The following is a 16,930-nucleotide window of genomic DNA, read 5'->3' on the forward strand; positions in this document are numbered from 1 at the left end:
CTTATTTGCTGTCTTAGGGTATGTGCACACGATAACTTCATTTTACGGATGAAATTACGGAGCTGTTGTCTATTCACAATCTCTGCACTTCGTTACTCTGTCTGTGGTAGTTACAGCAGAGGGCGCGTAATCTCGCGAGTTTACGCGGTAAATGACAAGTTACAACGAGATCACGCTTCCTCTGCTGTAACTACCATATAAACAGTAACGAAGTGCAGAGATTGTGAATAGACTCCCCGTGGAATGTCTATTCACTGTCTAAACACTTCAGTATTATTAACCCCTTCCCGACATCCGCCATATATATACGGCGCACGCCGGGTGGGGGAATATGGAGCGGGCTCACGGGCTGAGTCCGCTCCATAGAGCTAGTGTGTCGGCTGTGTGTTACAGCCGACACTTCCGGGTTACGAGCGGGATCGCGCTTTAGCGCGATCCCGCTTGTTTAAGCCGTTAAATGCCGCGTTCAATAGAGATCGCAGCATTTAAATGACTAAAAACAGGGGGGCGACCTCCTGTAACGTCTCAACGGCCCCCCCGCGGCAAGATCGGGGGGAGCCGTTGGTTCACACGGCTGCCTGGGGGTCTGACGAAGTCCCCCAGGTCCGCCATCTTGGTACTCCTATGAAGCTCTGCCTCCAGCAGGGCTTCATAGGAGACTGTCAGAATCACGATATACTGCAATACATTAGTATTGCAGTATATCGTGCAAGCGATCTGACGATCGCTGGTTGAAGTCCCCTAGGGGGGAGACTAATAAAAAATGTAAAAATCCGTTAAATAAAGTTGTTTTTTTTGTGTAAAAAAAATAAAAATATTAAAAGTTAAAAAAAAAAAACCTTTTCCCATTTTCCCCCTAGAGCATAGTAAAAAATTAAATAAATAAACATAATTGGTATAGCCGCGTCCGTAAAAGTCTGAACTATCACAATATATCATTATGTAACCCGCACGGTGAACGCCGTAAAAAAAAAAAAAAAATTGTAAACGCCAGAATCTCTATTTTTTGTTCACCTAATCTCCCACAAAAAATTAAATAAAAAGTGATCAAACCGTCACATTTACACCAAATTGTATTATTAAAAACTACAGCTTATCCCGCAAAAACTAAGCCTTATACCACTTAATCGACGGAAAAATAAAGACGTTACGGCTCTCGGAATTTGGCGAAACAAAATAAATTTTCTTTTTTACACTTATATATAAAAACCTACACATATTTGGTATCGGCGTAATCGTATTGACCCATAGAATAAAATGAATATGTTGTTTTAATTGCACAGTGAATTCCGTAAAAATGGCGCGCAAAAAAACATGGAGGAATCGCTGTTTTTTACATTTTCTACCCCACAAATAATTTTTTTCCCGTTTCCTAGTACATTATACGGCAAAATAAATGGTGCTACGAAAAACTACAACTTGTCCCGCAAAAATCAAGCCCTCATAGTACTATATCGACGGAAAAATTAAGACGTTATTGCCTTTGGAATGTGGACCTGTGCGGTTTTCACGCACCCATTGTCTTCAATTGGTGCGTGATGCGCAAACAGCGCACAAAGAAAGGACATGTCGTGAGTTTTACGCAGCGCACTCGCGCTGCGCAAAATTCACGCACTGTCTGCACTGCCCCATAGCCCATATAGGTGCGTACGACACGTGTGAAAAGCACACGCGTCGCACGCACGTATATTACGCTCGTGTAAATGATGCCTAAGACAGCACATACTGATCTAAAAGGATCCCTATGCGCTGTGTAAATGAATGGAGAGGAGTGCATGACGCTGATTGGTCAGCGTCATACACTCCCCCTTACAACGCCCACTTGGTCTAAAGTGAAAACACGCCCACTTGGGCATTAAGCAACTCATTAGCATAAATCTAAAAACGCTAATAAAGTGGTAAAAATAGATAGTTTTTTAAAATAAAAAGCACTGCAGTCACCTACATTATAGCGCCGATCTCCTTATATAGGAGATACGACACTTATAATGTGGTGACAGAGCCTCTTTAAAGAGGCTCTGTCACCAGATTTTGCAACCCCTATCTGCTATTGCAGCAGATCGGCGCTGCAATGTAGATTACAGTAACGTTTTTATTTTTAAAAAACAAGCATTTTTGGCCAAGTTATGACCATTTTTGTAGTTATGCAAATGAGGCTTGCAAAAGTCCAAGTGGGCGTGTTTAAAGTAAAAGTCCAAGTGGGCGTGTATTATGTGTGTACATCGGGGCGTTTTTACTACTTTTACTAGCTGGGCGTTCTGACGAGAAGTATCATCCACTTCTCTTCAGAACGCCCAGCTTCTGGCAGGTCACGCTGTGACGTCACTCACAGGTCCTGCATCGTGTCAGACGAGCGAGGACACATCGGCACCAGAGGCTTCAGTTGATTCTGCAGCAGCATCAGCGTTTACAGGTAAGTAGCTACATCGACTTACCTGCTAACGCCGAGGCTGCTGCAGAATCAACTGTAGCCTCTGGTGCCGATGTGTCCGACACGATGCAGGACCTGTGAGTGACGTCATAGATCTGGACTGCCAGAAGCTGGGCGTTCTGAAGAGAAGTGGATGTTACTTCTCATCAGAACGCCCAGCTAGTAAAAGTATTAAAAACGCCCCGATGTACGCACATAATACACGCCCACTTGGACTTTTACTTTTAAACACGCCCACTTGGACTTTTGCAAGCCTCATTTGCATAACTACAAAAATGGTCATAACTTGGCCAAAAATGCTCGTTTTTTAAAAATAAAAACGTTACTGTAATCTACATTGCAGCGCCTATCTGCTGCAATAGCAGATAGGGGTTGCAAAATCTGGTGACAGAGACTCTTTAAGTCAGTTTAGTGGAGAAACAAAGGGCAGTAGGTAAACTCTACGCTTGGTGACAGGACTGCATTCACTGCTGGAAATAGAGGATAAGGCTGGTGGGGTCAGTGGCGGTAGTGGGGGAGTTAGCTAGGTGTAGTCAATTTTAAAGGGTTGTACAAATTTTGCAAGGATTTTTATTCTCTGAAATATTTATAAGTATTAAAAGGGAACGAACGTATAAAAAAAAAAAAACCTTGCCCCATGTGAGGATCGAACTCACGACCTTCAGATTATGAGACTGACGCGCTACCTACTGCGCTAACGAGGCACATGAGTTATCTTGATTGGCCATCCATACATGATTGGTGGGGTTCTGACCTCCCTACCAACCATGAGAGTGATGGGACCCCAACACTGATTTAACGCTGCGTCCCTTCTAAATGATGATATAAAATTATGAAATATCTAAACTTATAAGGTTTTCCTTATAATATGACCTTAAATAAAGAAAAGTGGTGTACCCAACAATAGGGACTTGGACGGTTTGACCATGTGTACCGCCATCTTTAGTAACTTTCCCTCAATATCTTCTGTCGAGCCGCCATTTTATTTTTCAGTGTTACCGCCATTTTATTTTTCAGTTGTACCGCCATTTTATTTGCGTCACAACTGCTAGTCGAAAGTTTGACAGGACTCTTGAGTCCTAACGTCCCTAAAATAGCAAGGCGGGAAAATACCTACAACCAACACACGATGTCGCTGCAGCCATTGGTACGTATCTAACTCATAGAAGTAAATGTCTCCATAGTAGTCGCCGGTTATAAAGCAAAATCTGACGAGACGAATGTGAATTACAAAGATTTGCTAAATGATGTCATTATTCCCCGATGATGGCATTCACCTTTCTCACAATGCGCTATGAATGAGTACTACGCTGGTCTATTGTAGGCAATGACGGTGACTAGTGAAGGAGTATTTGTAGTTCATGTGTAATTGAATGATACATTAATGCAATGGTTATTCCTAACTCATATACTAAACGCATATAAATAACTAAATTATCGTAAAAAGAAATATATAGAGGTTATATAATAATTATAACTTAAAAAAAAAAAACTAGCAGAGGATGTTTTCGATCCATCGACCTCTGGGTTATGGGCCCAGCACGCTTCCACTGCGCCACTCTGCTGACAGGTAGCTGTCTTGTAAGATTGTCCTGTAGTGCTTTGTATGATGTCATTATATCTCCACCTGCTAACATTTCTGCATTGCTTCATATATATCATCCCTCAGGACACGCACATGAAGTTGTGATTTATATTTACATTAAGGAATATTGAGAAACATTCAATTTAAAGTTGGCTGTGTGAAAGAAAAGTCTTTTGATTGGTGGAGATCCCTGTGGTCTGACGCCTGGCAATCTCAGGGTCTTAGGTGTGCCATCAGTGTTAAGTCAGACAACAGATTCTGTTTCTCCTTCAATAATTAACCCCTTAATGACCGGGCCATTTTGCGCGTTAATGACCAAGGATTATTTTTTGTTTTTTCACGGTCGCATTCCAAGAGTCGTAACTTTTTTTTTATTCCGTCGACATAGCCGTATAAGGGCTTGTTTTTTGCGGGACGAGTTGTATTTTGTAATTGTACCATTTTTAGATGCTTATAATATATTGATTAACTTTTATTAACTTTATTTTAGGAGAGAATTGAAAATAAGCAGCTATTCCAGCATTAATTTTCACGTTATAAATTTACGCCGTTTACTATGCAGCGTAAATAACATGTTAACTTTATTCTATGGGTCGGCACGATTACGGGGATACCAAATATGTAAAGGTTTTATATGTTTTCCTACGTTTGCACAATAAAAACCCTTTTAGAAAAAAATTACTAGTTTTTGCATCGCCGCATTCCAAGAGCCGTAATTTTTTTTATTTTTCCGTCGATGTGGCCGTATGTGGGCTTGATTTTTGCGGGACAATGTGTAGTTTTCATTAGTACTATTTTGGGGTACATAGGACTTATAGATTAACTTTTATTTAATTTTTTTATGGGGGGAATGCGAGAAAAGAGAGAATTTTGCCGTTGTTTTTTGCGTTTTCTTTGGACGCCATTTATCCGGCGGTTTAATTAATGTGTTCATTTTATTGGTCAAGTTGTTACGATCGCTGGGATACCATATATGTGTATGTGTAATTTGTTTTGACAGTTTTACTAAATAAAACCACTTTTTGGGCCAAAAAAGTAATTTTATTTGACTTTGACTGTAATTTATTTTATTTTTTTTCACAAACTTTATTTAACTGATTGACATTTTTTTTTAAGTCCCACCAGGACACTTCACTATGCGATCTGTTGATCGCATATATAATGCTTTGGTATACTTAGTATACCGAAGCATTATTGCCTATCAGTGTAAAACTGACAGGCAACCTATTAGGTCATGCCTCTGGCATCGCCTAACAGGCAGATGCAGAAGACAGACCTGGGGGTTAGACCCCCGGCTGTCATGGAAACCCGACGGCGACCTGCGATTTCTTTGCGGGGGCGCCGATCGGGTGACAGAGGGAGCTCCCTCCCTCTGTCAAACACATTAAATGCCGCTGTCACTATTGACAGCGGCATTTAATGGGTTAAACTGCCAAAATCGGAGCGCGCTTCGATTCCGGCAGTTGCAGCAGGAGCCAGGCTGTGTATAACAGCCGTGCTCCTGCCGCTGATCGCGTGGGTACAGTGTCAGTACCCGCGCCATCACAGGACGGATATATCCGTCCTCCTGCGCGAACTAGCAGCTGCTGAGGACGGATATATCCGTCCTTCGGCGTTAAGGAGTTAAAGAAAAAAATGTATGTGTTGTGTGGTCTAAAAAGATTAAAAAAAAACTGTTTCTGCCCGGTTTCGAACCGGGGACCTTTCGCGTGTTAGGCGAACGTGATAACCACTACACTACAGAAACTGTGCTGTGTGTTGCTCAGTTTGCCATCTTATAGTTTCACCCTCATCTGGATTCCCCTCTGCAGTGCAAGTTAAAGGAACAGTGTCATCACAAATAATTTTTTTATATGTTAAAGATGTTAGTGCTTTAATAAAAACGTTTATATTCATTTGTGTGTTTGTGTTTTACTGTTTCTTATTTTTACACTTTTTCTTCCCTATGGGGGCTGCCATTTTTTGTTCCATTTCTGTGTGTGTCGATTAACGACACACACAGACATGGAATACGGCAGCCACAGTCCCATAGGGACTGTGAACGGCTCCCGTCCCATTGACTGCCGTGTACGGCGTCTGTGTGGGAACTGCGCATGCGCCGCTCCCACACAGTCCTATTCGAAATTGGCGCCGTCCGGCGCCATTTTCCTGTGGACCGGAAGTCGCGGCCGGACAGTAATATTACTACTTCCGGTCGCGGCTTCCGGACTTGTGCACATGGAACAGCGGCAGCAAAGGGAGCGGACGGGCCGGAGGGAGCCGCGGCGGCAGGAGCAGGTAAGAGATTTCAATGTATGTTAGTGTTTGTGTGTGTTTACTACTGTATGTAAACCTACTACACTGTGGGTTACCTAAAAAAATGGCGACACACAGTGTAGGAGGTTAAACCTTTCAAACCCCTCGTTTATCCCGGCACTTGCCAGGATAAAGGAGGGGGGGATGCTGAGAGCTCACTAGAGCGAGGGCTTTTAACCCAATGTTGCAATGCTGCAATTTTGGGAACTAGCTCCATCTAGTGACCAAAAATGGGTAGTATTATAAATTAGAAAAAATTTATAATATTTCCTGTCTCTTGAAAAAAATAAAAAAAATTTGAACAATGTTTAATCACCCACACACTAAATGTTTAATTTTTAAAAAAAAAACATGTTTTTCTGGCAACACATTCCCTTTAAGATGGTTGCTTTCGGAGCTGTTTTTTTTAGCGGTACCGATGGTTTCAGTGTCAGCGGGTCTCTGACACGCAGGATCCACCTGTTATCAACCATCTAAGTAATGAACTTAACAGCAAGATCCTGGGTGTCAGAGCCACGCAGGACCTGTTGTCACTGAACCCGTCAGTCCCACTGACGTGACGGATACAGGTGTTAGGAAAACGCCTGTTCCCTTAAGATTACTGTCATGGTTCTAGCTTCTGGGTGGTTCTGGTTTTACCTTGAGCCTATCTCTTCTTTCTGCCTATCAGGTGTAGGGTTAGTATTTATATCTGGCTTCCTCCACCTGTTCTTTGTTTGTGAATTTACTGTCTGCATGTGTTTTGATCAAGCTACTTACCTACACCATTTACCGCTGACTTCTGGACTTCTTGGAAATTGACCTCGGCATGTATTTAGATAACCATTTGTTCACCGATTGGATAACCATTTGTTCACCGATTGTTGGAGTACCAAGCTCAGTACATATATACAACACTAGAATCAAGCTCAGTACATAAATACAGCTCCAGAACCAAGCTCAGGTCATATCTACAATACCAGAACCAACATCAGTAGATAAATACAGCACCAGAACAAAGCTCAGTACATATCTACAATACCAGAACCAAAGTCAGTACATAAGTACAGCACCAGAACCAAACTCAGTACATATATACAATACCAGAACCAAGCTCAGTACATAAATACATCCCCAGAACCAAACTCAGTACATATATACAGCACCAAAACCAATCTCATGTATATACAGCACCAGAACAAAGCTCAGTACATAAATACAGCATCAGAACCAAGATCAGTACATATATACAACACCAGAATAAATACAGCTCAAGTTCGTGCAACCCCTAAACTACAGCTCCCAGCATGGCCCGAACAATAGTAGGGATATGCTGGGAGATGCTTTTTCACAAAAAAAATCATACCACCATCATCTCGCTGCAGATCATACAGTGACTACAGTACTGACTAGAGGCAGAATAAACATTTACATTAAGTGACTCACCGGTGAAGTCTCAGATTCTAGTTATTTTCTTCTCCCTCCGGTCCAGACCTCTATGATGGATTTCTAACCCACCCCTGTATATAGTGTCCCACATATAGCCCACCCCTATAGATAGTGCTCTACATATAGCCAACCCCTGTATATAGTGTCCCACATATAGCTCCCCCTGTATATAGTGCCCCACATATAGACCCCCCTGTAGATAGTGACCCACATCCCCACATATAGACCCCCCAGTAGATAGTGGCCCACATCCCCACATATAGACCCCCCTGTAGATAGTGGCCCACATCCCCACATATAGACCCCCCTGTATATAGTGGCCCACATATAGACCACCCCTCTATATAGTGGCCCACATATAGACCCCCCCTGTATATAGTGTCCCACATCCCCACATATAGACCCCCCTGTATATAGTGGCCCACATATAGACCCCCTATATACAGTGGCCCACATCCCCACAAAAAAATAAAACTTTACATACTAACATGATCCCATTCCCGCGCTGTCCGATGGCAATGCAGACCTTCTCTCTTCTGAGCAGGTCTGCTGGAGCTGAAAGACGCATCATTCAATGACGCTGAATGGCGGGGCAGAATGACTTGCCCCGTCAATCAGCATCTTTCAAGCATGGAAGCGGCGCGATGACGTCATCGCGCCGTTAGCGTCGTTGAAAGGCGCTGATTGGCGGGGCAAGTCATTTTGCCCCGCCAATCAGCATCATTGTAAGGCACTGAATGGTCAGACACGGAACATGCCCGGCCATTCAGCGCCAATGCGTGTATTTGGCAGTCGCTAGCACCGGGGTCCCCTCCGGTGCTAGCGACGCCTACGGGCATGAGAGGTTCTGTGTCGCCCGGCCAATACTTGTTGGAGGGTGGGCGGCACAGGCCCCGTAGTAGCAGCGCTACCGCTGTAGCAGCCGTAACGGCTGCTAGCGGCGCCACCGGGCATATGGAGGGGGCGTGTCGGCTGTCGGCACGGGCCGCCTCAAGCTGCGGGCTCAGTAGCAGCCGCTACGGTTGCTACCGCGGTAGTTACGCCACTGCTCTTTAAAGGGAAGGTGTCACGAAAAAAACAATTTTTTATATAATATTGCTTTTAGTTTGATATTAAAATAAATGTTCACTATAGCGTACGCCGTAGGTCTTTGGCAGAGCGAAATCCGGTGCCATTTTCATGTGGACTGGAAGCCGCGGCCGGACAGGAAGATGACGACTTCCGGTCGTGGCTTCCGGCCATATGTCCAAGGCAGCGAAGACGCAAGGAATAGGAGCGGAAGCGGCAGCGGCGGCAGGAGCAGGTAAGTTATGTTTGTGTATGTGATGTGTGTTTTACGTTCGTGTATGTTTGTGTTATACTGTCTGATTACCACTGTATCTAATCCTCCTACACTGTGCATTCGCTCAGAAAATGGCGGCACACAGTGTAGGAGGTTTGAAGGTTCAACCCCCTCCTTCTCCTGGCACTAGCCAGGATAAGGGAGGGGGGATTGTGTGAGGACACTAGAGCGAGTGTGTCTACCCCAAATTTGCAGCATAAAGCAATGAGGTTGCTTTACCACATTGCCAATGCTGCAATTTTGGGAATTGCTCCCTCTAGTGACCAGCACATGGAAATGTTATAAATTAGAATCTAATTTATAATATTTCCTTACTTGTGAAAAAATGAAAAAAATAAATTAAAACAAAGTGTAATCACTTATACAATAACTGTTTAACTGAAAAAAAAGAAAAAGAAAAACATTTCTAGTGACACATTCCCTTTAAGTCAGTTTAGTGGAGAAACAAAGGGTAGTGGGTAAACTCTACTCTTGGTGACAGGACTGCAGACACTGCTGGAAATAGATGAGGATAAGGCTGGTGGGGTCAGCGGCGGTAGTGGGGGAGTCAGCTAGGTGTCCTCAATTTTAAGGGGTTGTACAAATTTTGCAAGGATTTTTATTCCTTGAAATATTTGTAAGTGTACGTTTTTAAAGGGGAAGAACAAATAAAAAAAAACCTTGCCTCATGTGAGGATCGAACTCACGACCTTCAGATTATGAGACTGACGCGCTACCTACTGCGCTAACGAGGCACCTGGCATATCTTCTGGTGGCCCTTTTCTTTTTTAAAACATCTCGCCGCTCCATGGGATGCTCCACTACAGCCCGAACAGGAGGGCTGAAATTTGTACCCCGCTCCAAACTTACACTGCCCCTCATTAAATTGCCAACACAGGCCTGACTTTCCACCTGCGTTATTCCCAGATTGGCCCCCAGCCCCCTGCTGACTAAACTGGCCGGACACCCCGGCTACCCCTGGAAAGGACTCCCTCCCAAAACGCACAGGCGCCATAACCCTCAACCATAACCCGATATCCTTCTGGTTCCACCGTATAGTCGGGCGGTCCCCCTTCCGTTGCCGGAACTGCTCATCATACCGAAGCCACATCATACCCCCATACACCCCGTAAGCTTCCCCAATGGCGTCCATATAACAAAAAAGGCCAGAGCAATTATCCGGCGCCTTCTCCCCAATCACACTCGCCAAAATGGCAAACGCCTGCAACCAATTAGGCAACGTCTGCGGTATCAGCCTATACCTGGTTTGACTCGGCTCGTTCACTACTCTTGTTGCTCACTGTGTTGCCGTGGGCAACTGCCCCATTTCCCTTAGCTTCTGTGTACCCTTGTCTGTTTGTTTGTCGTGCACTTATTGAGCGTAGGGACCGTCGCCCAGTTGTACGCCGTCGCCTAGGACGGGCCGTTGCAAGTAGGCAGGGACTGAGTGGCGGGTAGATTAGGGCTCACCTGTCTGTCTCCCTACTCCGTCATTACATAATCACAGGCCCATATACCTTTTCTACCCTGGTCCCTGACACAACTATGGACCCCCTTGAGACCCTGGCTCAGCAAATGCAGGGCCTCTCCCTACAGGTCCAAGCCCTGGCTCAGAAGGGCAACCAGAATGATGCTACCCTGGTAGTGCCCCCCACCTCACCTCTTGAACCCCACCTCAAGTTGCCTGACCGGTTCTCAGGGGACCGGAAGACTTTTTTCTCCTTTCGGGAGAGTTGTAGGCTTTATTTCCATTTAAAGCCACACTCCTCAGGTTCTGAGAGCCAGCAAGTGGGTATAATTATGTCCCGGCTCCAAGACGGGCCCCAAGAATGGGCCTTCTCCTTGGCTCCTGACGCCCCTGAACTTTCCTCTGTTGATCTTTTTTTTTCCGCTCTCGGGCTCATATATGACGAGACTGAGAAGACTGCCTTTGCCGAGAGTCAGCTGGTGACCTTACGTCAGGGTAAGAGACCCGTTGAGGAGTACTGTTCTGACTTTAGGAAGTGGTGTGTAGCTTCTCGGTGGAATGACCCTGCCTTGAGGTGCCAGTTTAGATTGGGTCTGTCGAACGCCCTGAAAGACCTGTTAGTTAGCTATCCCTCTTCTGACTCCCTAGATCAGGTTATGGCTTTAGCGGTACGTCTTGACCGACGTCTCAGGGAACGACGACTGGAACGTTTTTGTGCCTTCCCCTCTGACCCCCCCATGATGGCTCCCGACGTTCCGTTGCTTCATTCTTCCACGGAAAACTCGGATGAACCTATGCAACTCGGGGCCTCCGTCTTTCCCCAACAACAAAGAGAGTTCCGCAGGAAGAATGATCTCTGCTTCTACTATGGGGATGACAAGCATCAAGTGAACAACTGTCTTAGGCGTAAGAATAAGCAGCCGGAAGAACATCCGCGCCCAAGTGACCATCGGGGAGGTCATTTGGGCGCACAGGTATTTCTCGTATATATGAAACCTAATAAGATCTTGCTTCCATTTCAGGTCTCTTTTGAGGGTAGGTCTGCCACCGGCAGTGCCTTCGTGGATTCAGGGTCTTCTGCTAATATTATGTCTGTGGAATTTGCTATGTCACTAGCTATGCCATTGATTGACTTGCCTAAACCTGTCCCGGTAGTGGGTTTCGACTCCACTCCTCTTGCTAATGGTTATTTTACACAGCATACCCCTGTTTTTGAACTCCTTGTTGGCTCCAAGCATTTGGAGCAGTGCTCTGTACTGGTGATGCAGGGATTATCGTCCGATTTGATTTTAGGCCTTCCCTGGTTGCAGATGCATAATCCCACGTTTAACTGGAATACTGGGGATCTTACCAAATGGGGTAATGAATGCATGACGTCATGTTTTTCTGTTAATTTTATCTCTCTCCCTGAGGAGGTGAACACTCTACCTGAGTTTGTTCAGGACTTCGCTGATGTTTTTTCTAAAAAGGCCTCCGAAGTGTTACCTCCTCATAGAGAATTCGATTGCGCAATCGATTTGGTACCAGGAGCTAAGCTAAGCTCCCTAAGGGTAGGATATTTAATCTCTCTTGTCCCGAACGTGAAGCCATGAGAGAGTATATTCGCCCCTCTACTTCTCCGGTAGGTGCTGGCTTCTTCTTCTAGGGAAGAAGGATGGTGGTCTTAGGCTGTGCATTGACTACCTGAAACTTGAATAAGGTCACTGTAAGGAACCAGTATCCCCTTCCTTTGATTCCTGATCTCTTCAATCAGGTTCAGGGGGCCCAATGGTTCTCTAAGTTTGATCTACAGGGGGCTTATAACCTTATCCGCATCAAAGAGGGGGATGAGTGGAAGACTGCGTTTAACACGCCCGAAGGTCATTTCGAATACTTCGTCATGCCCTTTGGGTTGTGTAATGCTCCCGCGGTCTTCCAGAATTTCATAAATGAGATTTTAAGAGACTACCTGGGGGTATTTCTTGTAGTGTACCTTGATGACATACTTGTGTTTTCCAAGGACTGATCCTCCCTCATTGAGCATGTCAGGAAGGTGCTCCAGGCCCTTCGGGAAAACAAACTGTTTGCTAAAACCGAAAAATGTGTGTTTGAGGTGCAGGAGATACCATTTTTGGGTCAAATCCTCACTCCTCATGAATTCCGCATGGACCCTGCCAAGGTTCAGGCTGTGGCTTCATGGGTCCAACCTGCCTCCCTGAAGGCGTTACAGTGCTTCCTGGGGTTTGCTAATTATTACAGGAGATTTATTGCTAACTTCTCGGTCATCGCTAAGCCTCTTACGGATCTTACTCGCAAAGGTGCTGACCTCCTCCACTGGCCTCCAGAGGTGGTCCAGGCTTTTGAGGTCCTTAAGAAGTGCTTTATCTCGGCCCCTGTGCTGATTCAGCCTAACCAAATGGAGCCATTCATCGTGGAGGTTGACGCCTCCGAGGTGGGAGTGGGTGCTGTCTTGTCCCAGGGTACCAGGTCCCTCACCCATCTCCGTCCCTGTGCCTACTTCTCCATGAAGTTCTCGCCCACTGAGAGTAACTTTGATATTGGCAATCGCAAACTCTTAGCCATTAAATGGGCATTTGAAGAGTGGCGCCACTTCCTGGAGGGGGCTAGGCACCAGGTAACGGTCCTTACCGACCACAAGAATCTGTTTTTCTTAGAATCTGCCCGGAGGCTAAACCCGAGACAAGCTCGATGGGCGTTATTTTTTACTAGATTCAACTTTTTGGTCACCTATAGGGCTGGGTCTAAAAATATTAAGGCTGATGCACTGTTTGTGCTAGGTCCAAGACTCCCAGGTCCTGACCAGCCGGCTTACTATGTTCTTTGCCCATTCCCCAGAGACATGGACCCATATCTCCATGGATTTTATCACCGATTTGCCTCCATCTCAAGGCAAGTCGGTGGTGTGGGTTGTAGTAGACCCTTTCAGTAAGATGTGCCACTTTGTGCCCCTCAAGAAACTACCCAATGCTAAGACGTTCGCTACCTTGTTTGTCAAACACATCCTGCGTCTCCATGGGGTTCCTGTCAATATTGTTTCTGACAGAGGGGTACAATTTGTTTCTTTGTTTTGGAGAGCTTTCTGTAAAAAGTTGGAGATTGAGACAACCTAACCAAAAACCTCACACCAACTGAATGGCATGTAATGGGGTCCCCTATAACAGTTAAACCTAAAAACGAACCAATTGGGACATATCCCTGAAAGAAATATTGTACTCAATATAAAAAGTACAAAAAATATCTTTATTAAATATAATGACAAAATAACACAATGATAGGAAAAAGAGGAATGATACAACAAATGCGGAGACATAAACAGCAGGGTCAGATGTGCAAGACCATGACCGACAGAATCAACCGTCCACTAATGACCTACAACACGCTCAGATGATAATGAGTAACACACAAGCCCAGGGGTGTATGATGTGACATATGGCACAATATTGCTGGCAAAAAATTCCCGTGTACAGAGATAGTAACCTATACACCGACGAAAACTACACAGTATATGATAAAATATAGAAAAAGCAATGTGCATATGGCAATCTACATGTAATAATGCATAAAGGCCAGTACGATAAGTAAAGGGAGCATCAAAATAGGTATGCATCCAATAGAACGTACAATGCTGGCACAAGAAATAATGCAGATACCAATGTATATCAAAAAGGTGTAATAGGACGTGCAGTACTAGCACAGAAGGCAATGTATATCGGAAGGTGTAGCAGCTCAGGTAGTAAAAAAAGAAAAAACTGCCATAGCAAGACCGAATGAACACATACCCTGAGACATGTTGAGGAGCGTGAGGGGTCAGAAGAGCTGGATGGGTGAACAGACGCCTCGACGCGCGTTTCGCCCGATAGACCGGCTTCGTCAGGAGGCTAGTTTGATATGATTCTCAGGGGGTTTATAAATGAGTAAAACAAAGTTGAAATCACCTGTGATGAGTGCAAATCGGCGCTCGGCACCCACGCCCAGTGACGCCCACAACACGGGACGCGCCGCGCGTCAGATGCATGGCGAAACATCACCATGACAACGTAAGACGCCGAGCGGCACTCCCGGATGCGAGCCACACTGCGCATGCGCAGCCGAGCGTCTGTGTAGACGCCACAGGGGAGACAACATAGAACATAGCAGTGAGTGGGAAATGGAGAAATGAAAAATGAATGAATGAATGAAACGGATCGGACAGGACCTAATCGCAAAAGATTAATAGATGGAACAACATATTAGAAAATAATAAAAAATAATAATTAAAAATAAAAATAAATATAAATAAAAATGAAAATATATTAGAAAATAATAAAAACATAAAAATAAATATAAAAAAGTGCACTATTGAAAGTGAAAAAACCCGTGCACAATAAAAGATCAAGTGAAACATATTGTGCAGTAATAGATGAATAAATAGTGCAAAAAATATATATATAACAGGATAAATATATAATAATATAAACATGTGAAAACAAACACCCATACTGAAAGTAATAAATATATATAATATACAACCATGTGTGTACAGTGAATACATATAAATGTATAAGCTTATGTAAAACTTACAAACATAGAATGTGCAATACATATATATATAATAAAAAATATATATAAAAAATATGTGAAATATAAAATATATATATCGTCCATCAGATTATATACAAAAATATACAGAAGCAGATAATATAAGATCCAATACATAATAATAAATAAAATCCATAATGCTAAATATCTCAGAAGTACAAATATACCCATAAATGCATTAATAAATGTACAGAGTACTGCAGCAAAAATTATATATACACAAAAATAATAATAATAATAGTAATAATAATAATAATAATAATAAATATAGTGATAGAAAGATAATAAATATATCAAAGATATATAATATAATAGCAGCACTCACAGCACATATATAAGAAGCACATGTATAGGCAACAATAGTACTACAAAAAATACTAAAAATACACAATACATCAAGAACATATTCAATATACATATATATATGGATCTTCTCCGCCTCTTGATGTGCAATAGCAACCATGTACGATCCTCATTGATGTAGAGAAATTTGACCCACTCACAGGATAGGATAAACTGAAACAGACAAAAAAGATATAAAAAACAAGAAAAAGACCCTAGAGAGAATAAAATTCACGCATGGTTAAAAAAATTACAAAAAAGGCCTGAAACTAGTGGCTTCATTTAGACCAAATGGGGCCACAGTATTAAGTAACGTGATCCATTTCATCTCTTTTCTCAGTAGTGCTGTGCGTACATCCCCACCTCTACAACCCAGGGAGATTCTGTCTATTCCACGTACCTCAAAGCCCTTGGGGTTACAAGAATGGTGCTCACGAAAATGTCGAGCAACAGGCTGGAGTTTATCCATGTCCAAAACATTAGAAGCCAACTTAATTTTGCTGACATGCTCCAGTACTCGCACCTTCAATTGCCTGGTAGTCATACCAACATAGATAAGCCCACATGGGCAGGTGGCAAAATACACCACAGCTACGGTGTTACACGTAATGTGGTAGACAATTTTATAATCTTTCTTTCTGTTTGAACTGTGGAAGTTAAAGGTCCGTAGGACGTATTTACAAGCAGAACAGTTGCCGCAGTTATATGAGCCCCAGGGTGGGCCTTTACTCCCAAATGGATGGATAAGATCCATCAATCTCTTAGCACAGAGGAGCTCGGTATTTTTGATAAAGCATTGGAGGAGGAGCTGAAAAAGTGGGAGAGAGAGATACAAGATCTTAAAACTAGAAAATTTCAGCGAGATTTGAGTGACTTTCAGTCCAACAAAATTTATCGGTGGCATACTAAAAGGGATAGAGCTCGGTCCCTGTCTCGCTCTGTCTCCTCCACTTCCCTTGCATCTGCAGAAGAATGTGGCGGTTTTTTAGACAAACCTCTGGCCACGGAAGATGGAGACCCCCTATTCAACTCCAGAACACCGGCAGTCAAAAGAAAGACCAGAGGGGTGTTCAACAGGGACAAGAGAAACAGGAGGCTTTGAAGGTAATCAACCTCTCTTCCTACACTCTGTCGTCCTCTCAAATTAGCGTTCTGCAAAAGGGTCTGTCCTTTTCCCCTACGGGTAAATTTGATCTTTTCACTACTATCAAAGATTTGGCTCTCTTCTCCAGAAAATTACTCTTCAAAAAACATTTCTGTAGAAGTGACTATAGTGTTTCTATGGGTTCCTCGGCAGAGATACAGGCACTCGATGCCCTTCTGTCATTACTAGAGGAACAAGAGGGTAATACCGATCCCAGACTTCCCATGCATCTGTGCCGCCGTTCTCAACATTTCCCCCCCTTCACGTTATGTCCCTCAGTTGATATTTTTTTTAAACTGGTCAAGAAAGATCTTGAAAATATCTCCGATTCTAGTACA

The 16,930-nt window shown here is 43.8% G+C and overlaps 3 non-coding genes across 3 annotated transcripts; all 3 read right to left on the minus strand.

Annotated features, from left to right (window-relative positions):
* Positions 1-3,062: 3,062 nt before the first annotated feature.
* Positions 3,063-3,135, minus strand: TRNAM-CAU (transfer RNA methionine (anticodon CAU)). Its single transcript has one exon. It is a non-coding gene; the product is annotated as a tRNA-Met (tRNA).
* Positions 3,136-5,690: 2,555 nt separating this feature from the next.
* Positions 5,691-5,763, minus strand: TRNAV-AAC (transfer RNA valine (anticodon AAC)). The gene has a single exon. It is a non-coding gene; the product is annotated as a tRNA-Val (tRNA).
* A 3,979-nt stretch (positions 5,764-9,742) lies between these two features.
* On the minus strand, positions 9,743-9,815 carry TRNAM-CAU (transfer RNA methionine (anticodon CAU)). Its single transcript has one exon. It is a non-coding gene; the product is annotated as a tRNA-Met (tRNA).
* Positions 9,816-16,930: the final 7,115 nt, after the last annotated feature.

This window comes from Rhinoderma darwinii, chromosome 3, assembly GCF_050947455.1.
Source record: "Rhinoderma darwinii isolate aRhiDar2 chromosome 3, aRhiDar2.hap1, whole genome shotgun sequence".
In the NCBI taxonomy this organism is placed as follows: domain Eukaryota; kingdom Metazoa; phylum Chordata; class Amphibia; order Anura; family Rhinodermatidae; genus Rhinoderma; species Rhinoderma darwinii.